The sequence below is a fragment of the Ornithorhynchus anatinus genome, chromosome 5 (genome assembly GCF_004115215.2).
Source record: "Ornithorhynchus anatinus isolate Pmale09 chromosome 5, mOrnAna1.pri.v4, whole genome shotgun sequence".
Classification (NCBI taxonomy): Eukaryota; Metazoa; Chordata; class Mammalia; order Monotremata; family Ornithorhynchidae; genus Ornithorhynchus; species Ornithorhynchus anatinus.
Genome location: NC_041732.1, coordinates 73,399,028 through 73,423,110, shown reverse-complemented (window position 1 = coordinate 73,423,110; position 24,083 = coordinate 73,399,028). Strand labels below are relative to the sequence as shown.

Genomic DNA, 24,083 nt, shown 5'->3' with positions numbered 1-24,083 from the left:
GGACTTCTGTCCATTCATCAATTCTTTTGTTTTGAATCTACTAAGACAACTGCACCTCTCAGGATCCCACCTGGAAAGTTTCCAGTCCTCTATCAGTCTCGACTACAGGAGGGTGAATCAAGCAGAGGTATATCCATTCCATTCCTAGCTTGGGCAGTGGCTAGCGAGGGGAAGACAATCTTCTACAAGTCAAAACTCACCTGTGCTGGGCACCAGCAGCATGGGAGAGAATCGAGGGCAGAGACTCATTTACTATGCAGAAGGAGGCAACGGTAAATCACTTCCATATTTTTACGAAGAAAAATCTATGCATATGCTACCAGAACAATTACAGATGGAAGTGGGACATTCTGGGAGAGACGCGTCTATGTCATCGCTTTGGATCGGACATGGCTGGACAGCATAAGACAACAACGACAACAAGACAACTGCACTCACATTCACTGGGGCATAGGAGCAGATGTCACATAACCAGTGCTGCATGAAGGCTGGAAACCATTCTTTGAGGAAATCCGCAGAATCTATATCATTGCTGGGCATTCTCTTCAGTGGAGGATAGAGGACAGAGTTCGGTTATCTTGCTTCTGTTGTCCTTTCCCCAGTGCTGAGCACTCAGGAGGCTCCCAATAAATATCACTGATTGATTAATAGTTTGAATGATTAAAAATAAGATTGGGGGCATGAAATATGATAGTAATGATGATGGCATTTGTTAAGCGCTTACTATGTGTCAAATGCTTTTCTAAGCACTGGGGTAGATACAAGGTAAACAGGGCATCCCACGTAGGGCTCACAGGCTTCATCCCCATTTTACAGATGAGGGAACTGAGGCCCAGAGAAGTTAAGTGACTTGATCAAAGTCACACAGCTAAGTGGCAGAAGCAGGATTAGAACCCATGACCTCTAACTCCAAAGCCCGGGCTCTTTCCACTAAGCCACGCTGCTTCTCTAAACAAGATGGTTGAAAATTGGATTGTCACAGTACAAAACCAGACAACTGGTTACCCTCTACTCCCCCATGCAACGTTGACACTTAAGGAAGTTGGCTAGCACAGGCTGAGGGCCAGATGGAATGAGCCACATATCTTAATTGGGCCTGGGGACTGGTCGCCAACTGTCTGGGATCAGGGGGCTGGGAGCTTGGGGCTGGGGACTGGTGACTTTGAGTTGGGAACTTGTTGGCGTCTGATGGAAAATGGGCTGAGCCAAGTCCATTTAGAGAGATCAGAGGAAGAAACTGCAACTGGACCAGACTTCTTGTTCTACACTTACATGTGTAGGGTGGTGCCTCACATGGAGGCTCATTTTTTCCAAACCGACAAATCTCTCTTCCTAGACTTTCATTTCCTCCTCACCTTTCTCCTTCCACTTCCTCTTTCTTCTCCTCTTCCTCCTTTTTTTATACGATATTCATTAAGCTTTTTATTCATTCATTCATTCATTCATTCATTCACATTTACTGGGCTCTTATTGTGTGCAGACCACTGAACTAAGCACTTGGAATATACAATTCGGCAACAGATAGAGACAATCCCTGCCCAACAATGGGCTCACAGCCTAAACGTCAAACACTGTTCTACGTACTGGAGTAGATACAAGATAATCAGATGAGACATAGATCCTGTCCCACATTGGACTCATAATAAGGTATTTAGTCCCCATTTCACAATTGGGGAAACTGAGGCTAATAGAAGTTAAGCAACTTTCACAAGGTCACACAGCAAGTAAGTGGCAGAGTTGGGATTAGAACCCAGGTCCTCTGGATCCCAGACTCATGCTTTATCCAACAGACCATGCTGCTTCCTCCTCCTCCTCATCCTCCTCTCCCCCACCCTCCATGGTCCCTGTAGATAAGTGTAGAAAGTGCAACTTATTCTTCTGGCCACCAGACAAATGCCCAAGGGTCCTCTGAGGTACTCCAGCCCTGGATTAGAAGTAGGTTAGAGTAGGGACAAAGGTGGAGATGCTGACCTCTCTCTCAGAGGAGGGGTTGGGGTAACATCTGCCGTTGGAGCAGCAGGGATTCGGGGTATTAGAAAGGATCGTTTAAGGCATCTCTTTCCCCTTTGTAACTGCCAGCATTGGGGTGGGGACAGGGTTTAGGCTAGGGCAAGATTTAGGGGATTGTTTTATTAATAACAATAAGAACAAGAGTAATTGTGGTGTTTATTAAGCACTTAATTGTGTGTGTTAAGTGTTGGGGAAGTTACAGTAATTATAATAAATATGGCATTTGTTAAGTTCTTACTATGTGACAAGCACTGTTCAAAGTGCTGGAGTAGATACAGTGAAATCAGATTGTCCCGCGTTGGGCTCGCAGTCTTAATCCCCATTTTACAGATGAGGTAACTGAGGCACAGAGAAGTGAAGTGACTTGCCCAAGGTCACACAGCAGCTACATGGAGGATCTGGCATTAGAACCTACATCCCCTGACTCCCAAGCCTGTGCTGTTGCCACTAGGCCAGGTCAGAAACAGTATCTGTCCCCCATGGCACTCACGGTCTTAGGAGGTAGTAAAACAGATATTTCTACAGATGAGAAAATTGGGGCACAGAGAAGTTACATGTCTTGCTCAACGTCATTCAACAGGAAAGTGGGAGAGCAGGGGTTAGATCCCAGGTCCTCTGACCCCCATATCTGTGTTCTTTCCACTAGGCCATGCTACTTCCAATTGATTTTGTGTTTGGTGCTTGATAAGACAGGGAGGAATTGCTTTTCAGCAGTCAGTTTCCAAGGTTTTCTCCGCTTAGGGATTTACCATCCTTTGAAGGGTGGACTTCAAACATGCAACTTCCCCAGATTGACTCTAGATTGACCAAACTAGCCTGAAATGCATCATTATTTGCAAATTGCTTCCCTCTCACCATCCTTTCCTGAGCCTGTTACCATAACAACACCAATGACCCATTTCCAACCCCTTCAGGTGGGCCAGGGGAGCATCCTGGGGCTCAGTAGCCTGAGGTCTCCACTTCTGAGGCCCACGGGAGCTGAGACCCAGAGGAGTGAGACAGTAAACCACCCCTGACTTCCTCTGTAGCATTCCCCAGCTCCGTCACCCAGGCCCTTGGGACCTGCTGCCTACTTGAGAGACGAGGCTCAAGAGTGCATTCTTAGATGGAAGCTGAAGCTAAGGTCACGAGTTCATTTTGCCTGGACTTCACTGGGCTCCCATGTAACTGGTTTCACAATGGTCAGACAAAGCTGACAGTGACTCACAGCCTCTTATCTACTCCAGGAGCATGGGTTATGGACCGACACCTGAGGAATAGTTGGAGCTGAATGTTTTTCTCTAGAGAGCGGATTTGCTGTGAATGGAGGGAAGATGGGGTTGGAAAGAGTCTGGGGAGGGAATGGGAAAACAAAAGCCAATTGAAGTTTTTTCTCTCTGTCTCTCTCAATCTCTCATTCTCTCTCTTCTCTTCCCACCCCTTTTCTTCTTCCTTTCTCACTCCCCCAAATCAGTCAGTCTGGAGGATAAAATCAGAGGAGGCCTGGAAAGGGAATAGAAGGATGTTAAACTTTAGAAGAGAGGGCCAAAGAGCACGTTTCGAAGATCCCATATGGATTTGGAATTAACTGACAGGAAAAGTGCGATGTCTCCTGCGCCTAGAAGCACAACCCAGAATGTTTCCACAATCAGCCATTTTGTATGAGGCTGGGTTTGTCTCAATGGATGTGCTTATGCTTGCTAGCTTCCTGAGGGGTGGGAAGGTCACAGATGGGGCTAGAGGGGACACAGTCTTCTTTCCACTGCCACACAAAATCTCAAACCCAACAGCTGGGGGTCTCTTCATTTGGCCTCTTCCTGACCATTAACATACCTGCCATTCACCGCCTCTCCTGCCCCCGGATTTATGGGCCCTTCATCCCAATTGTTGATCTTTGCGACGTCACCACCTGGGCTGCCTTCCCACCATCTGCTGGGTCAATATGGCCAATGCGATTAAAGAGAGATGGGAGCAGAGAACACGGAGTGGATCTGGCTCAAGCCCGGAGCTCAGGATGCCCAGAGAGTCTCAGAGGAGGAGGCTTAGCTAGCCTAAATGAGTGGATTGGAATAGATGCCACGTCCTCTGAGAGCCGAGGCCCTTCCCCATCTCCTCCCCAGGCCTCCCACCTCCAGGACTGGCTTGACTGTCACTAGGGTTTGTGAGAGAAGATGTTGACAAGTTCAACCCTATCACTTCCAATTTGCATCCCTGAGAGCGTTGGAAGCAAATCACTTGCAAATGACCATGACAGTGTGGAGAAACAAAAAGGCCATGTATGCAGAAATGTATTTTAGAAATTGTAATAGATTACAATATTTATTATATAATAATAATGGTATTTGTTAAGCACTTATTATGTACCAAGCATTTTTCTAAGCACTGGAGTAGATATGAATCAATCAGGTTGGACACAGTCCCTGTCCCACATGGGACTCACCTTCTTAAATCCCAATTCACAGATGAGGTAACTGAGGTGCAGAGTAGTTAAGTGAATTGCCCAAGCTCACACAGCAGCTGTGTGGCAGAGGCGGAATTAGAACTCAGATCCTTCTGACTCTCAGCAGGTGAAGCAGGTGAAGGAGAAGAGGAAAATAAAGGAACTAAGAAACAAACCACTGATCCATGAAGATGGGCCTTGTGATCAGATTTATGCTATCCACCCAGTCTTGGGACTCACTTCCCTTCATCTTTCTATTTGACATTAAAATACCTGTTCTCCCTCCCTCTTAGGCTGTGAGTCCAGTGTCTGACAGAGACCGTGTCCGACCCAATTATCTTGTATTTATCTCAGAGGGTCCCACAAAGGATTTCTGTCATTTTGAACTATAACCCTTTCATTTGGTGAAATCCTCCAAGATGAGAGGATATACTGTCCCAGTTTCTCACCATCTTATCAATGGTCTAAGTGGTTTAAACTATGAGAGTTGACTGCCTAGTGACAAAGGGTGGAGGAAAGTGAGATATTCTATGATCATCATTGCTGCCCTTCCCCAAGTGGCCTCTCTGTCATCCTCCATCAACTCCATTTCTCAAAGAGTCCCCCTTTAACTCCTCTCAGGCCCTTGGAGGGGTAACAGTTGTGGAGGCCAGAGGTTTTGGAGGGGAATGCCCCAGGCAGACACAACCCTACCTGGGGAGTTTGGGCAAAACTGCCTTGAATTATCTTCCTGCCCCAACCATATCCTGAGGAGCAGGGATATGGCATTATGAAGCTCACAGGGAAGGATACTGATTTTGATTTTTCAGAAACTATCTCTCTGTTTCTCTCTATCTATCTCTCTCTCTCTCTGAGCTCCCTTATGATTTAATCGAGTCAAAAGCTTGGCAGATATTTTGATCAATCAGATCGTGACTGCAGGAACTAATCAGAGGATGCAGCTCATGAGCACATCATAAATCAATCCCTTCAACTAGACAGTAAGATCTAGGCTGTAAGTTTGTTAAGGGCAGGAATGTGTCTGTTAATTCTGCTGTATTGTATTCTCCCAAGTGCTTAGTACAGTGATCTGCACATAGTGATCACTCAATAAATACCATTGATTGATTCAGCTGACAAGACTTTGTTGAGATATGGGTATCCAGGGACACTGTAATCCAATTCAATGCACCTGTATTGCGTATCCCCCGCCCAACCCCACCCCCCAGTGCTTAGCATGCAGTGAGCTCTTAATCCATGCCCCTTTTATTATTATAAGGGGTGACCAAGCTAAGAGAGAAAATATTGTCGTTGGATTCAATTGTAACAAACCTAGGCAGAAGACCAAGTCGGTAAAGATGCTCAGTTTCTTAGGGATTGCTCAGTTTAAAATGAAAGAAGGAAACAAAATCCAGGACAGTTTCACCAATTCCATCCATTAGTTTATAAGATGATAAATATAGTTGTCTCCTTACACGGTTTAGTTTGAGTGTTTCTTCATTTAGTGGTTCCAAGCTATTTTGCCAATGCATTCTTGAACTTTACTGTGAGACCAACTCTAGTGTATTGAATTCCCTCCTGCAGGTTCTAAAGACAGTGTTCTGCAGACAGTAAACACTCAAAAAATCCTATTGATTGATTGATTAATGGTGCACTCCATTCCCCACATAGCTGTACCAAGAGCAAAGAAGTTGAAGATAATGGACTTCCATGAAGCATGCAAGACTTAGTTTAGACATGAAACAAGACTTCCTGTGGTCTGTAGAAATGCCACAAGTGAATGGCATTTCTGGGACTAGAATATGCTTTTCTTGACTACCAGACCTAAGAATAAGAGAATTTAGATAGTTGAAAGACAGCCAGAAAAATTTGTGTCTCTCTCTCCCTGAGATATTTGAGAATAAGACTGACAACCACCAGTTTGGGATAATTTATGTGGCGACTCCCATTCTGAGGCAGAGGACTGGATCTGGTGACCTCCTGAAGCTCCTTCCATTTCTCAGAGCCGGTAGCCTTGGTCCTTCTTACTCGGGTGCGCTAATCATTTTACATTTCATCTCCAAGGGATTGACATTTCCATCTGAGTCGTGAAAATCTGCAGGAGGGTTTTAATTAATACATTTTCCATGCTTAGAGCATTATGATCATCGGTGTATGAGCCACAGGAAAATTACAAGAGCTTTTATCGAAAACGCCAAAGCCGATCCATGGGCGGAGGGCTGCCATTTTCCCAAGCTACTAGCATTCTGTCTAGCTCAACCTATTGACATCCATTAACATTCCTCCAGCTGCAAAATGCATCCCATCCTCCCACCCTGCAAAGACAGGAAGAGCCGCACTGAAACAGCAGGAGCGAGCTTGAGTAATTGCCCACGGCCATTGTGATGGTAAACTGCAGAAATCTCAATGAGTCATAGGGTGTTAGAAAGCCAACTGTTTAAAGACGATAATTCTACAAGTACATTTTCATTAATGGAAGTGGGAGATGGCGCTTGTGCCTGTGAATATCTCACAGCGCATAGATACACACACTTTTTATTGTTTGAACAGCATCCTGCGAATATATGTGCGAGAGTGCACCTCTTTAATGAAAGCTGGAATGCTGAATAGTAAGTACCATTCAGGAATGAATTGCAATTATCTGGCAAAGGAAAAATCCTTAAGTGAAAGCAAAAGAGATGAGAATGCTTCCAACTCAGATGAGAAAGGCTTCTATTTGACTCTCATCCACAAATGAATTGGAACGCATTAAAGCCTATCGACTTGGATAGCCAATCACCAAGACGGAGCTCTTTCTGCCCTGGTGTTTAATGGGGAAAGCATACTTAGCAGGCCGCTGGACGCCTACGTTTGGTCTAATAGAAAGAATAATAATGCTGGTATTTGTTAAGCGCTTACTATGTGCCGAGCACTGTTCTAAGCGCTGGGGTAGATACAGGGTCATCAGGTTGTCCCACGTGAGGCTCACAGTTAATCCCCATTTTACAGATGAGGTAACTGAGGCACAGAGAAGTGAAGTGACTTGCCCACAGTCACACAGCTGACAAGTGGCAGAGCTGGGATTCGAACTCATGACCTCTGACTCCCAAGCCCTTGCTCTTTCCACTGAGACACGCTGCTTCAATACAGTATTGGAATTCAGAGGACCTGGATTCTAATCCCCCTTCCTCATCCTCCACTGAAAAAAACCCATGCACCAGTCTGTGGTATAGACATCTGAGCTGGCATTGTATGATTCTCTCTGTGAATCTGTATAGATCCCTTCTGTGGACAGGAGAATGTCTATTTTAAGGAAAGAGAATCATGTAGTGGATAGAACAGGGGCCTAGGAGGCAGAGGGTCATGGGTTCTAATCCTGGCTCTGCCACTTGTCTGCTGAATGACTTTGGGCAAGTCACTTCACTTCTCTGTGTCTCAGTTACTTCATCTGTAAAATGGGGTTCGAGACTGTGAGCCCCAAGTAGGACGGGGACTGTGTCCAACCCAATTTGCTTGTTTCCACTCCAGGGCTTAGTACAGTCCCTGGCATATAGTAAGCGCTTAACAAATGCCATAATTACCATTATTAATATCACGATCCTTTCCTTTATTATTACCACCACCACAATCATTGTTATCACTATCACTAGGGTCATCTCCTCTTTTCTTTCTCTCCTCATGCTTTTCCTCCTTTTCTCTATCTCCTCCCTTCCCCCCACCTCCCTCTTCCAATCTCCCTCTTTGTGTACACACACACACACACACACACATATATGAGTTTATATATCATATACACAATTATACACATACATGCTCACATACACAGATGCGCTATTTACTCAGAAGACGTGAAGTCCATCCTTCCCATCTCAACTATATTTTCACACATGTGGTTTGGAAATCTCCTGATTAGGAAGACACTCCGCTATCTCCTTTCATACAGACTGGGGGGTGGACATGGTTATTTTATTATGCTCTATACTCAACTTGCATTAAATGACATATGAATCTGTGTTTTCAATTCATGATAATTGTTAAAATGAGAACACTAAGGATTGTATTGAAGACAAGCAAAAAAGACATGGAAATCAGGCAGGAATAATTTGAAGCTATCCAATCCTTTTAATAATTGCAGACATTTTGAGTTATATATTCATAACAAGAGAATCTGGCTCTATTTATAAATATTTTCTCTATATATGGATACGGCATTTCAGCATCACCGATTTCTTCCATCTCAGATCCATAAGGTAAGGGTTATTTGCATTTCATTTTTATTAAAATGCAACAAGAGAATCAATAAAACTGATATTATGAGACAATATATTTCCCATCATACGATTACAGGAATATACTTCATTCATATTTTCCCAATTCAAAATGAAACTCAGAGATCATTTTTCCACTGGCAAATCCTGAAGACCCAATCTCTTTGTCAGGGATATAACCCCCGAAACTCAATTGTACAGGGACTTACTAAAGCAGACTTCTTGACATTAATATGGCAATATATCAAATAAAAGCCCAACCTAAATGTAGTTGCAATTCTCTTTAATATATTCTGATCTCCAAAGAAGTTCTTTGGATTGGATCCCAAGTGTCAGATGTTATTTTTGTTGAGATTATGTTCACTCTGCAAGCAAGACATTTTGCTTCCTAGAAGTTCATTAGCACAAAACCATGGTGAAATCCAAATCCAGAAAACAAGGTAGAAAATGGAACCCATAATCAGTTAAATCTGTTTTTGTTAGTTTGTTTCCCTCATTAGGCAATCGTGCTGATGACCTATCCAGCCCCAAATTCTGTCTTGACAGGGGTACCACTAGCTTCTTGGAGAAAATACCTGATGATTACCCTCCCAGACCCCCATCATTATGGTTAGGGGTGGATTAAATAGCATCCTATTTTTTTCCTCTAATATGAGCTCACTGTTGGCAGGGAACATTTCTGTCACTTCTGCTGTATTGTGATCTCCCATGACCTTAGTACAGTACTCTGAACATAGTAAGCTCTCAATAAATATGATTGATTCAATGATAAGTAGCATGATTGAGTGGAAAGAACATGTGTCTGGGAGCCAGAAGACCTAGGTTCTTATCCTGACTCTGCCACTTGTCTACTGGATGACCTTGGGCAAGTCATTTAACTTCACTGTGACTCAGTTTCCTCTACAGTAAAAGAGGGATTAAATGCCTGATCTCCCTCGATCATTTATCAATAAATTGCATTTATTGAGTGCTTACTATGTGCAGAGCCTTGAAACAAGAACTTGGGAGAGTTCAAGACAATAGAGCTGGTAGACACGATCTCTGCCAAGAAGGATTTTACAATCTCCCTCCCTAAGACTGAGACCCAAGTGTGCTTAGTACAGTGCTCTGCACACAGTAGGCACTCAATAAATATGACTGAATGAAAGTGTGACAGGAACTATGACTGACCTGATTAGCTTATATCTACCCCCACCTCTTAGCACTAGGCTTGGTAAATTAATATAAATACTGCAATTACTATTACTATTTCTAATTTAGTAGTTCCTCAAAAAATACCATGGATGGATTGATTGTCATGTAAATTAAGGGACTAGGAAAAGTTAGGTGGCGAGGAGGAGGGAGGGATATCTTTTCCTGCTCTTTATGTTGTGTGGGATGCAGAATTCAGCCTGACAATGGAAAAAGGACTTGGGTTCTAATCCTAATTCTGTCACTTGACTGCTGCATGACTCTATGCAAGTCACTTAGCTTATCTGTGCCTCAGTTGCATAGTCTTAATCTATGAGCCCCCTGTGGGGCATGGACTAGGTCCAACCTTGTATCTACCCCAGAGATTAGTATAGTGTAAAATATCTGTACGGTGTAAAATAGTACCGGGCATATAATAAGTGCTTAACAAATACGATAAAAAAAGTTGCTGCTTTGGAAGCAGGGTACGATGCAGCAGTTTCGGGGGGCCAGAGATATAGGAGGGAGGAACCACTTGCTGATTTAATTGGACCTGTGTGAATCAGGAGTAATTCTCTAACTTCTCCCTCCAGACCACATCCTTCTTGGAATAACACCATCTGCTTAAAAAGTCCACTGTTGATCAGAGAGCCCTTTACAGACTAGAAAGGGCAGAACTCCACTCTCCCAATTTGGTGATGTTCTAGTGGAAACTCATAGCAGTGGCCTTTAACTATTTTCAGTGATTTCCTATCTTCGTTGTAAAGTCAGTGACTTTGATGTTCAATCCACTTTTACATCAAGTTTTTATTTGCTACTACATACGCAAAAGCATGACTCCTGAATAGTGGCAGCAACGGTAAAGGAAGGCTTCTGATGCTCCAATTTACTGTAAAATGAAATTGGACTATGTTTTCTTACCCGTGTAGACATTCCCTCAATAAAATGCCTTTGATCCCAAGATCACCATGAGTTTGTGGTGGAGAGAAATATGTAATGAGTTCCCAAACCAAAAGAGGCCTCAGAATAGAATCAAGCTTCTGATTGCCTATGACCAAATTAGTTGAAAGGTTTGAAAAGAGGATTCTCTTTGAGAACACAGTACCTCCAAAGTGAGGTTACTCCCATGTTATGCTATATTTCCTCTATCCCTAATGTACTTTAATATCTGTCTCCCCCCCGGACTGTAAACTCCTTGTGGGAAGGGATTATGTCTACCACTTCTTTTGTATTTTACTTTCCCAAACCTTTAGTACGGTGTTTTGCATGCAGGAAGCACTCGATACATACCAGTGATTGATAGCATTAAAAACTGTAGCAGAGGAAAATACGAAAGCACGAGGAGGCTGCTGAGTGGTTGAAAAGCAGCGTGCAGGTAGAGAAGCAGCATGGCTCAGTGGAGAGAGCACGGGCTTGGGAGTCAGAGATCACGGGTTCAAATCCTGGCTCTGCCACTTGTCATCTGTGTGACTGTGGCAAGTCACTTAACTTCGCTGTGCCTCAGTTCCCTCAACTGTAAAATGGGGATTAAGACTGTGAGCCTCATGTGGGACAACCTGATTACCCTGTATCTACCCCAGTGCTTAGAACGGTGCTCTGCACATAGTAAGCGCTTAACAAATGCCAACATTATTATTAAATGATCAGGAAGTTTAACAAGGGAAGGATCCCCAGAGGAGGTGGCCTTTTAGAAGCACTCTGAAGGTTGATATTCTATTCAATTTTCCACCTGCGGAGGTTGTCATCTCTGTGGGAGATAAAACCTAAAATCTTCCACTAGAGTATCACTCAGTTGTATAAAACAGGTTTTTGAAGCAGTATGTTGGATCCTGTGTCTTCACACTCTGAGGAAATTTCCATCTAATGAATCTTGGCTCTTGCAATGAACACTCTAGATCAATCATTAATCCATCAATCAATGGCACTGATTGAGCACAGTAAGCACTATACTTATCTCTTAGAGAAATTCAAAAGAAGCAAGACACATGTTTCCTGCCCTCAAGGAGTATACGATCTAATAAATGGCTGCTTAATGTAAGCCACAATTCCCTCTTTTTCCTTACATAGAAAGGGTTTCTTTTAATGACAGTTACCTAGATATTCACTAACTCTCTGCTCCCCTTTACCCAAACAATATCTAACCAGAAGAAGAACCTTCACGTGCATCAGTAGTATAAACATGGAATGGTACCTCCAACAGACTTCCCTCCCAGCTCTCTTCCTACCACCAACACTTTTCCCATTTTGCTTCATGAAACCTGACTCCTCCCTTTCTTCCAAGTGCGAAACAGTGTGATCTAGTGGAAAGAGCACGGGCCTGGGAGTCAGAGGACCTGGATTCCAATCCTAGCTATGCCACTTTCTGCAGTGTGACCTTGGGCAAGTCACTTTATTTCTCTGTGCCTCAGTTCCCTCATCTGTAAAATGGCTATTAAGACTGGGATCCCCATGTGGGACAGGAACTGTTTGCAACCCTATTATCTTGTATCTACCCCAACACTTAGTACAGTGCCTGGCACATAGTAAGCGCTTAACAAGTATCCCAATTATCATTATTATTATTATCCCAGGTCCTTCTAGAACATCACCTCCTACAGGAGGCCTTCCCTATTAATCCCTTCACCTTCCTACTTGTCAACTCCCCAGGCTATTCACTCACTCATTTTATCAAGAAGTGGAATTTATTTACGGTCTGATGAATGCTAGACATTACACTAAGCATGAGGGCAGGGGGAGTCCAACAGTAGCAAACCATGTGTTGTCTGAGTTCAAAGAGCTTACAGTCTAATGGGGGGGACAGACAGGCAAATACTATTTACATAAAATGAAAACCCGCCTCTCAGGATTGCATCTGGAGAGTTCCCAGTTCTCTACCAGTCTCGACTACGGGAGGGAGAGTCAAGCGGAGTCATATTTATTCCATTCCTCGCATGGGCGGTGGCTAGCGAGTGGAAGATAATCTGCTACAAGTCAAAACTCACCTGTACTGATCAGAAGAAGCATGGGTGAAGGGTCAAGGGTGAAGACTCAGGTTTACTGCTGGAAGGAGGCGGTAAACCACTTCTGTATTTTTACCAAGAAAACTCTATGGATACGCTACCAGAACAATTGCAGAAGGAGGTGGGGCGTTCTGGGAGAGATGTGTCCATGGAGTTGCTATGGATCAGCGACGACTTGACGGCATAAGACAGATAATGAAAACAGAAGAAAAACAGGGAAAAAGTTGGAATCGGCACAAGCATGTCAGAATAGAGCAACTGAACCATTACTCAATCAATACTATTGATTGAGAGTTTACTACATGCACAGCACTGTAATAAGCACTTGGGAGAGTTTAATACCATAGAGTTGGTAGTCGCAATTCCTGCTTGCAAGGATCTCACAGTTAAGTGGGGAAAACGGTCATTAAAATAAATTACTAACAGGAGAAGTAGAAGAGCATAAGTGCTATGGGGTTATGAGTTGGGTAAATATCAAAGTACTTAAGGGGTACAGACCCAAGTACACAGGCAATTCAGAAGGGAAGGCGAATAAATTGGGGAAATGAGAGGGTAGTCAGGGAAAGTTTCCTGGGAAAATAATTGGGTGGCCAAGAAGTAGAGTGGCCTAGTGGAAAGAACATGGATCTGAGAGTCAGAGGAACTAAACCTAAACCTGGCTGTGCCACTTGAGTGCTGTGTGACTTTGGGCAAGTCACTTAATTTCTCTATGGCTTATTTTCCCCATCTGTAAAATGGGGACCATATATCTGTTTTCCCTCCTACTTAGGCTAGGAACCCTAAAGAGGGACTATGTTGGACCTGATAATACTGTATCTACTTGAGCCCTTAGGACGGTGTTCGGCACCTAGTAAGCACTTAAAAATATGACAATTATTAATGAACAAAAAAGAAAGTCACTTACCTTCTCAGTACCTCAGTTTCACTGCCTGTAAAATGTGGAGAAGAATCCTGCTCTCCTTCCTCCTTAAACTATAAGTCCCATGTATGACAGGGACTTGGTCCAATATGTTTATATTGTATCTATCCTCTGGATTGCTTATGAGCTTCTGGAGGTCAAAGATCATGTTTACCATCTTTATTGTACTGTACTCTCCAAAGGGCTTAGTAATAATAATAATAATGATGATGATGGCATTGTTAAGTCCTTATTATGTGCAAAGCACCGTTCCAAGTGCTGGGGAGGATACAAGGTGATCAGGTTGTCCCACATGGGGCTCACAGTCTTAATCCCCATTTTACAGATGAGGTAACTGAGGCCCAGAGAAGTTAAGTGACTTGCCCGTAGTCACATAGCTGACAAGTGGCAGAGATGGGATTTGAACCCATGACCTCTGACTCCCAGGCCCGTGCTCTTTCCACTGAGCCACGCTGCTTCTCGTGTTCACTCTGCACACAGTAAGCATTCAATAAATACCACTGGCTGATTAATTGATTAATCAGCACTTAATAACCATTTAGCCAATACCATTAGCATCATAATTGTCCACCGACACCCAGTTCTCTTTCCACTGTAGGTGGCAAGCCAGCTGGGGGTAGGTTTTCCAGTTACCCTCTTCCAGAACCTTTCCCTGACCATGATCTCTCCCAGAGCAGCCAACACCCTCCTCTGCCATCAAATGTACTTCCTCATAGCAGGCTAAGGTGTATGTCATCAAGCCTACGGCAGAGAAGAGGGGATACCCCAATTTAAAAAGAGAAGAGACAGTGAGAAATGCTTCTCTGAGAGCACAGAAGGCAAAGGTAGGGAGATTACTACTGAGCAGGGCAATCTATCAGTCAATCATATTTATTGAGCACTAACTGTGCACAAGGTATTGTACAAAAGCATTGGTAGACACGTTCCTTGTCCACAATAGGAATGCAGTCTAGAGAGGGAGACAGACCTTAATAGAAGAAAATGAATTATGGCTATATACATTAAATGCCATAGGGAAGGAGGGATGAATAAAGGGTGCAAATCCAGTTGCAAGGGTGACTCAGAAGAAAGTGGGAGAAGAGGAAATGAGGGCTTTGTTGGGGAAGATCCCTTGCAGGAGATGTGGTTTCAATAAGACTTTGAAGGTGGAGAGTGATTTTCTGTCAGACATGAAGAGGGAGGGTATTCCAGGCCAGAGGCAAAATGTGGGCGAGTAGTTGGTGGTGAGAAAGATACACGTGTAAAGGGACCTGATTTTAGAATCCTGAATCATCAGGATCCCCAGCCCTGATCTCCTCTTTGTAAGAATAACGTTCTGTAATCCTTCAGACAAGGAAATTATGAATTTATTCTTTGCCAATAAGAAAAAAAACACAACCTATCGCTTCAGCTAGAAAATATTTCAGAGAATTATTAGTCTCTCCCCCAAAAGAAATGAAGTATCCGGAGGTGAGTTACTGGAACCTTTAGTCTCCTCCTGGAAAGAAAATTAATCTCCCATTTCTATTGTGCCTATCTCTTCGTCAGCATTAAATCTCGAGACAGAAAGCCATGGATGGACTTACAAAAGTCGTGGAGACTGAGAAATGAAAAACAGACCGCTGATCTAGTGTCTGCTCATTTTAGAGACTCCCTTCTACCTCCAACTTCATAAAGAAACTTGTTTGTTTTCATAGACTCCCCCTGTGATTTAGCAAAAGAAATGGGTTTCTTCCCCTGGGAAATGAGAGATAGTATTTCTATCCTAAGTAGCCCTAGGATCGAGCCAGTGGAGAGAAAGTGGGCCACTCCCATGCAAAAAAAACCAACCCCAAAACATTGGTTCATGTTTGTTTGTTTTTAAAGTAGCAATCTGTCTGCTAGATTAGAGCTTGCTAGATAACAGCTGTGTGGAGATGATGGGAATACACACTTTGCCCATGGATAGCATCACCCATCTATGAATCTCAAAACACTTGGCAAACATCTATATGCCTCGGACAATAAAAATGATACTTGCGGTATTTGTTAAGTGCTTACTATGTGCCAAACACTGGAGTAGAGACAAGACTATCAAGTTGGACACAGTCCCTGTCCTACATAGGCCTCATAGTCTAAATAGGAGGGAGAACAGGAATCTAATCTCCATTTTACAGATGAGGGAAACTGAGGCCCAGAAAGGTTAAGTGACTTCTCCGAGATCACACAGCAGGTATGTGTCAGAAACGGGATTAGAGCCAAGATTAAGCCAGGTCCTCTGACACCCAGACCCTGGTCTTTCCACTGGGCCACGCTGCTTCTCCTCAGACGAAGCAGATGGTCGTGAGATCCATTGCCCTACTTAGGACTCACACAAAATGAGGTCTGATTAAAAGCAAACTGAATAGTCTCTCTCCATGGAATATACAGGTTCTAATGACTTCTATTTCCGCTCCCAGCCATGAAAGAAAGGGTTGGGGAAAATCTCTGTGGCCTGGCAGGCATTGCAGGAGGATGGTTTATTGGGAACCTCGGTGGTCCGAGCTATGTGATTCCCCCAGGGTGGGACCTGGAGACATGGCAATGGGAGCAGTGGGGAGAGAACAGTAGGATCGTAAACAACTGAAGGCAGGAATAACATATTTTGCTTCTGTAGTACTCTCCCAAGTGCAGCATGGATCAGTGGAAAGACCACGGGCTTGGGAGTCAGAGGTCGCGGGTTCTAATCCTGGCTCCGCCACTTGTCAGCTGTGTGACTTTGGGCAAGTCACTTAACTTCTCTGTGCCTCAGTTACCTCATCTGTAAAATGAGGATTAAGACTTTGAGCCCCACATGGGACAACCTGATTACCTTGTATCTACCCCAGTGCTTAGAACAGTGTTTGGCATATAGTAAGTGCTTAACAAATACTATATCATTTTTAGAGAACAGCATGGCTCAGTGGAAAGAGCACGGGCTTGGGAGTCAGTGGTCAAGTGTTCTAATCCCGGCTCTGCCACTTATCAGCTGTGTGACTTTGGGCAAGTCACTTAACTTCTCTGTGCCTCAGTTAACTCATCTGTTAAATGGAGATTAAGACTGTGAGCCCCATGTGGGACAACCTGACTACCTTGTATCTATCCCAGTGCTTAGAACAGTGTTTGGCACATAGTAAGCACTTAACAAATACCAGTAGGAGTAGTAATAATAGTATAATGTGCTGCAACTCAGTAGATGCTCAAAAAATACCATCAGTAGTATTATGTTATTTACCCAGCAGCCGTCTCTCAGGATTGCTAATGCTAATGCGAAGCTGGGCGGTCTAATGGGAAGAACATGGACCTGGGAATCGAGGACCCGGGAGTCAGAGCATCAATCAATCAATTAATGGCATCTATTGAGTGCTTACTGGGTGCAAAGCACAGTACTAAGTGCTTGGGAAAGTAGAATATAACCGAGTTGGTAGACAAGTTCCCTCACTGACTCTCTTGTAGATACACTACATTACAAAAACAAAGCAACTCATGAAAATATCCTCCGCTTCCTTTCCCTTTTCTCCACAACCAAGCCACTCAGACTGAACTACGGAGAGGAAAAGGAAAGAAATGGGCATCTCTAAGCTCGTCTCCACCAAGAGTCTGTCGCATGACCTGGGGGAAGTCAATTAACTTCTCTCTGCCTTGGTTACTTCACCTGTAAAATGTGGATTAAGACAGTGAGCACCTTATTGGACATGGACCCCGTCCAGCCTCATTAGCTCATATCCACCCCAGAGCTTAGTACCGTGCCTGGCACATAGGAAGCTCTTAACAAATACCATAAAAAAATGCAGGCAGGGGGACCTCAATAAATACTATTGAATGGATGAATGAAAGAGAGTGTGGATGGCTCAGTGCCAACCATAACCACTGCTGCAAAAATAACTCAAGCTCCCATCCTGCTGGCATCAACATCAGTGGTATTTACTGAGTCCTTACCGTGTGCAGAGTATTGTACTAAGTGGTTGGGAGAGTACAATACAATGGAATTGGAAGACTTGTTTCTTGCACACAAGGAGGTTACAGTCTAAAGGCACTTAACTAAAGGGGGAGATAGATATTAAAATAAATGACTATGTACTTAAGTGCTGTGGTGCTGAGGGTAGGGTGAATATCAGGTGTTGAAAGGTGCAGATCCAAGTGCTTAGATGAGTGTGCAGAAGGGTGAGGGGAGTAGGGGACTTGAGGGGTTAGCTGGGGAAGGCCTCTTGGAGAAGATGTGATTTCAACAACAACTTTAAGGGGGGGGGAAATGGTGGTCTGACATATATGAAGAGGGAGGGAGTTCCAGGCTAGCAAAAGAACTAGGATCAGAACCCAGATCCTTCTGACACCCAGACCTGTAGTCTATCCACTAGGCTAAGGGGCTTATTAGTCAGTGATAAACACTAGCCAATGAAGACAGGGTTTGTAGTCTGCAAGGAGTCACTGAGCAGACAAAAAATCAGTTTCCCACTTGGCAATGACTGGACCTCAATCAATCAATTAATGGTATTTACTGAGTGCTTACTGGGTGCAGAGCACAGCACTAAGTGCTTGGGAAAGTAGAATATAACCGAGTTGGTAGACAAGTTCCCTCACTGACTCTCTTGTAGATACACTACACTACAAAAACAAAGCTGCTCATGAAAATATCCTCCGCTTCCTTTCCCTTTTCTCCACAGCCAAGCCACTCAGACTGAACTACGGAGAGGAAAAGGAAAGAAAAGGGCAGTTACCACTCCACAGATTAGTACTGGTCCTCGGCATGTTAGCATGTGACTATCTGCAAGCCTACTTTACTGTCCCTAGGCATTCGGCCTGGAGATATCTGCAAGCCTCTGGTTCAACTACTGATAGCATTACTGGCCTTTGGCATGTGGCCCTGGAGCTATATGGAAGCCTGTTCATGTACTGATCTCATTACTGCCCCTAGGCATGCGGGCCCGGAGATATCTGCAAGCCTCTCTTCCACTACTGATAGCATTTCTGGCCCTAGGCATGTGTGCATGGAGCTAACTGTAAGCCTGCATTAAAATATCTGAAAATGTGCCTGGGAAATAAGCCACAGTGGGCTAGGGCTTCTACCATCACCCTCTAATGCTTATGCAACTTGCATTCATCGAAAACAGACAAGGGACTATATTCCCCTTTAGCCAGACGAGCATTATACCGACTCAAGAGACAGGAGGAGAAGGGGGTTGGTGTAAAGTAATCACAAAAGTCAAACTTCATTAATAACCATCCCACAGAGTGACAGGCTTTCACATTTCCAGTGCCCGATGGACTTTCTGCTGATTTGCACGCCTGAGTTGATGAATTAGCTTATTGTTCCCCGGGGGAAAACACTCACCAGGACATGGGCAGTATATTCTTGTGAGCACTTCACAGTGAGCTGCAGATCTGCCTGTCTGAGAACACAGGGTTCCCCTGCAGGACTAGCAGAGACGAGAGCACTGTAGTATCAAAAGATCGATGTTATTTACTGAGCGCTGTTCTAAGCACTTGATGAAGTACAGTAGAGTAGGTAGACACAATCCCTACCTTCAAGGAGCTGCTGTACTCTGCCAAGTGCATTGTAAAGTACCAAATTATTTGTTTATTTTTAATGGTATTTAAGCGCTTACTATGTGACAGACACTGTACTAAGCACTGGGACAGATATAATCGGGTTGGACACACTCCCTATCCCACATGGGGCTCACAGTCTTAATCTCCATTTTACAGATGAGGGAACTGAGGCCCAGAGAAGCAAAGTGACACAGCAGACAAGTAGCAGAGCAGGGATTGGAACCCAGGTCCTCTGACTCCCAGACCCATGCTCTATCCACTATGCCATGCTGCTTTGTAAGTGTCACTGACAGAGTGAGGGGACTCTGAGCAGTCCTGTGCAAACCAGCATCAATCTCTCGATTCCATCTGTGGCTTCTCGGTTCGGAGGTCTCAACCCTTGTTCCTAATGGGAGATGCCATCATCCTCATCATCATCATAACAACATCATCATCATCGTGGTCCTGCATGAGAGACAGGGATCACTTTGGTCTCTTTCTTTGGCTTCACCATTGAAGGGGTTTTGACAGCCCACATATGAGTCACTTCCTGTGAAGCCTTAGCCAACAGTAAGCTTTAACACATGAGATGGCCACCTGTAGGCCAAAGCAACATGGAGTGACCATTAAAAAACCAAGCCCCTGAATGACCCATAAACAGTCTCACACACCATTAGAGGAACAGCGTGGCTCAGCGGCAAGAGCCCGGGCTGGGGAGTCCGAGGTCATGGGTTCGTATCCCGCCTCTGCCACTCGTCAGCTGTGTGACCGTGGGCAAGTCACTTCACTTCTCTGGACCTCAGTTACCTCATCTGCAAAATGGGGATGAAGACCGGGAGCCTCACGTGGGACAACCTGATGACCCTGTATCTACCCCGGCGCTTAGAACAGTGCTCTGCACAGAGTGAGTGCTTAACAAATACCAACATGATGATTTGCCTTCCTTTAGGGCACCCAGAGGCTAAAAAAAAAAAAGCCCAAATGTAAACTGCCTGTCCCTGTGCAGTGAAAAAGATGAATCAATTAAGAAGCTATTGTCATCGTGGGTAAGAGGAAGTGGGAGGGGGGCTATTATTTCCCTGATTTTCCTCCAAGAAGCCATCCCTGATTAATTTACTACATCTTGATCACATCAGCCAACAGCCTGTGAGCTTACTGTGGACAGGAATTGCCACTGTTTATTGTTGCATCGTACTTACCCCTGTAAAGCAACCCTGCTGTGGGTCTAGGGGAAATCGCTCTGGGAATCAGAAGACCTGGACTTTAGTCCCAATTCTGCCAGTAGGGGAATGCTGTCTGGGGGGTGATGCCCTCAGTTATGAAGGCTTCTGACCTGGCATTAGCAGGGATGGATAAACCCAGAAGGACTTCTGAAAAAATAGCTGGCTAACAAGGGCAGCAAAGACTGCAGCAGCTACCAAGGCACTGGCCTGCTGAATTATGCCACAGAGGCCCAACGTTAGCCCGGTGCTATAATCACTTTGCCCTTGATTTGGTCCTACGCATCAAAAATCTCTGCGGGCACTTAGCCATGTGCTGTACCCCTGCCCACAGGTATTTTATCCCCGTTGTCCTGATGAGGAAACTGAGGCCTCGAGAAGTTGAGTGACTTGCCCAAGGTCACCCTTCAGCCAGTGGTAGAACCAAGACTAGAACAGGGTTTTCTGATTCCCAAGCCCACGCTCTATCCACTAATTAATGCTGCCTCCTTTCCCCTCTGATCATTTCATCAGGTGTGACTTACACTTCTGAAGTGATGGAACATTCTGGATTGTGGGGCAAACAAATTCCATCATGGTATCTTCCATTCTCCACTCTGACTGCCAGATACTTGAGTTTCCTATTTTTAACCAAGAAGGCTCTTTCAAAATCTGATTCTGCCCTCTCATAGAAATGTCCCATTCTCTCCATACAATAGAGAGAAGGCGGAATGTTACCAAAGATGCCATGTTTGCCTTCAAGGCTCTCAGACCCTTGTAAATTGTACCAAAGCCTATGTTTTCACTAATCCTCTTGTTCAGGATACAGTATAGACTTAATGAATAGCTCCACTTGGGATTCTCTAAAGTTAATTGGCAGATGAAGCCTTGTCTCCCCTATAAACACTTGATATTCCCCCCACCCTCAGCCTCACAGCACTTCTGTATATAGCTATAACATTCATTTATTGTCATATATATATATCTCCTAGTGGTAAGAGGACATATCCACCAACTTGATTGCATTCTATTCCCTTGATCCCTACAGCTCCATTCAGTTATTGACTCTTACCCCCTGCCATTCTTCTTCAAACTCCTTGACCGAATCATCTACATCCGCTCTCTCCAGTTCTTCTCTAATTCTCTCCTTGATCCCCTCCAACCTGTCTTTCACCCCCATAACTTCACAGAAACTGCCCTCTCGAAGGTCCCAAATGATCTTCTTCATGCCAATCCAACAACTTCTACCCCATCCTAGGTCTCCTCCACCTCTCAGTTCCCTTTGACAATATCAACCACCCCTTTCTCCTGGAAATATTTTCCAACCTTGGCTTCACTGACACTATCCTTTCCTGGTTCTCCTCCTATTTCTCTGCCTACTCATTCTCAGTCTCTTTTGTTGGCTTCTCCTCTGCTTCCCACCCCCTAACTGTGGGAGTCCCTCGAGGTCCAGTTCTGGGTCCCCTTCTATTCTCCATTTACAGTTTCTCCCATGGAGAACTCATTCGCTCCCACAGTTTCAAGTCCCATCTCTATGTGGATGATTCCCAAATCTACATCTCCAGCCCTCATCTCTCTCCTTCTCTGCAGTTTTGCATTTCCTCTTCCCTTCAGGACATCTCTACTTAGATGTCCCCTTGACATTTCAAACTGAACATGTCTAAAATAGAATTCCTTGTCACCCGACACAAACGCTGTCCTTCCCGTGACTTTCTGTCACTGTAGACAGTGCCACCATCCTTCCTGTTTCACAGGTCCATAATCTTGGCATTATCCTTAACTCATCTCTATCAACCTAACTCTGTCGGTTCGACCTTTACAACATCGCTTAAATCTGCTTTTTCCTTTCCATACAAACTCCCACCACATTAATCCAAGCACTTAACCTATCCTGCCTTGACTATTGTACCAGCCTCCTCTCTGACTTCTCTGCCTCCTGTCTCTCCCCACTCCAGTCCACACGTCACTTTGCTGCCGGATTCATTTTTCTACAAAAACATCCAGCCCATGTTTCCCCACTCCTCAAGAACCTTCAGGGTGTCCATCCACCTCTGCATCAAAAAGTACAGTGCCTCAGTGCTTAGTACAGTGCCTCTAACATAGTGAGCACTTAAATTCCATAATTATTATTATTATAGAAATGCTTTACCATTGACTTTAAAGCCCTCAGTCCCTTTGCCTCACTTCTCTCCTTTGGTCGCCCACTTTGCTCATATAAGGCCAATATCATCATCATGTTGGTATTTGTTAAGCACTTACTATGTGCCAAGCACTGTTCTAAGCACTGGGGTTAGATAAAAGGTCCTCAGGTTGTCCCACGTGGGGCTCACGGTCTTAATCCCCATTTTACAGATGAGGTAACTGAGGCCCAGAGAAGTGAAGTGACTTGCCCAAAGTCACACAGCTGACAAGTGGCCGAGCAGGATTAGAATGCACGACCTCTATATGCGCTGTATCTCAATCTTGTATATCTTGTCACTGACCTTCCACCCATGTCCTCACTCTGGTGCGGAACACCCCTCCTTTTCAAATCTGACAATCACTCCCCCCACTTTCAAAACCTTATCGAAGGCACATCTTCAGAAAGCCCTGCTTGTCTAAGCCCTCATTTCCTTCTGCGATGCCCTTGAACCCGGAGACTGAGCACTGAAGATTGGTACTTAACCTGGTTAGAAGTGGTCCATTCCTTTCCCAGCATGATTTCCTCCATTCTCCATCCTCTCATGCTTTAGGTCATTACGTCAATTCCTCCATCGAGGATACCAATGAGACCCCATGGACTTTGCTTCCTTACCCTTGGTGAGACCCCGTAGTTCTTCCTGAGTAAAGAGACAGAAATCCTGATCCAGGATTTCCCTACCCACAATGAGCTTAAGATCTAGAGCCTCTGGGAGAAAATGGTGTGTTCTGCTGGAGGAGCTTCCCACCAATATTTCCCTGCCCTTAGGGGACTAGAACAGCACTCCAACCTCCTGAGAACTGCAGAAGCCGCAGCTTCTGCCCAACATCCCCAAAGGCCTGCAGCCGCCAACCGAAGAAAACTCCAAATGATCTAGTTCTCAAATGCTTAGTAATTAAATGTTACGACATGGATCTCACTGGCATCCATAATAAGAAGGAGGCATTCCACAGATGTGCATTAGCATAATGGAGAAATAATGTAAAACACGACTGCACAGCCCACAGGACCAAAGAGGAAAGAAGAAGGAATGCTGTGATTCTACTCCATTTTTTTCCTGTGGGAAAGCTAAACAGTCTATTAGAGTCTAAGCTCCTTGAGGGCAGGGATCATGTGTCTTGCTCCAGTTAAACTCACCCAGATGTTTGGTATGGAAATTAATACTCTTAAGGTGCAGCGTAGCTTAATGGATAGAGCATGGGCCTGGAAGTTAGAAGGACCTGAGTTTTAATCCTGGTTTTGCCATTTGTCTGCTATGTGACATACGGCGACTCACTTTGCTTCTATGGGACTCAGTTATCTCATCTGTAAAATGGGGATTAAGACCATTAGCCCCCATCTGGGATGGGCACTGTGTCAACCTGACTATTTTGTATCTGTCCCAGAGCTTAATTCAATTCCTGGTACCTAGTAAGCGCTTAGCTAATAACTGAAGCAGCGTGGCGTAGAGGAAAGAG

The 24,083-nt window shown here is 44.4% G+C and overlaps 1 non-coding gene across 1 annotated transcript; it reads left to right on the top strand.

Annotated features, from left to right (window-relative positions):
* Nucleotides 1-12,658: 12,658 nt before the first annotated feature.
* Nucleotides 12,659-12,796, top strand: LOC114812640. Its single transcript, XR_003760291.1, has one exon. It is a non-coding gene; the product is annotated as a small nucleolar RNA SNORA7 (small nucleolar RNA).
* The last annotated feature ends 11,287 nt before the right edge of the window (nt 12,797-24,083 follow it).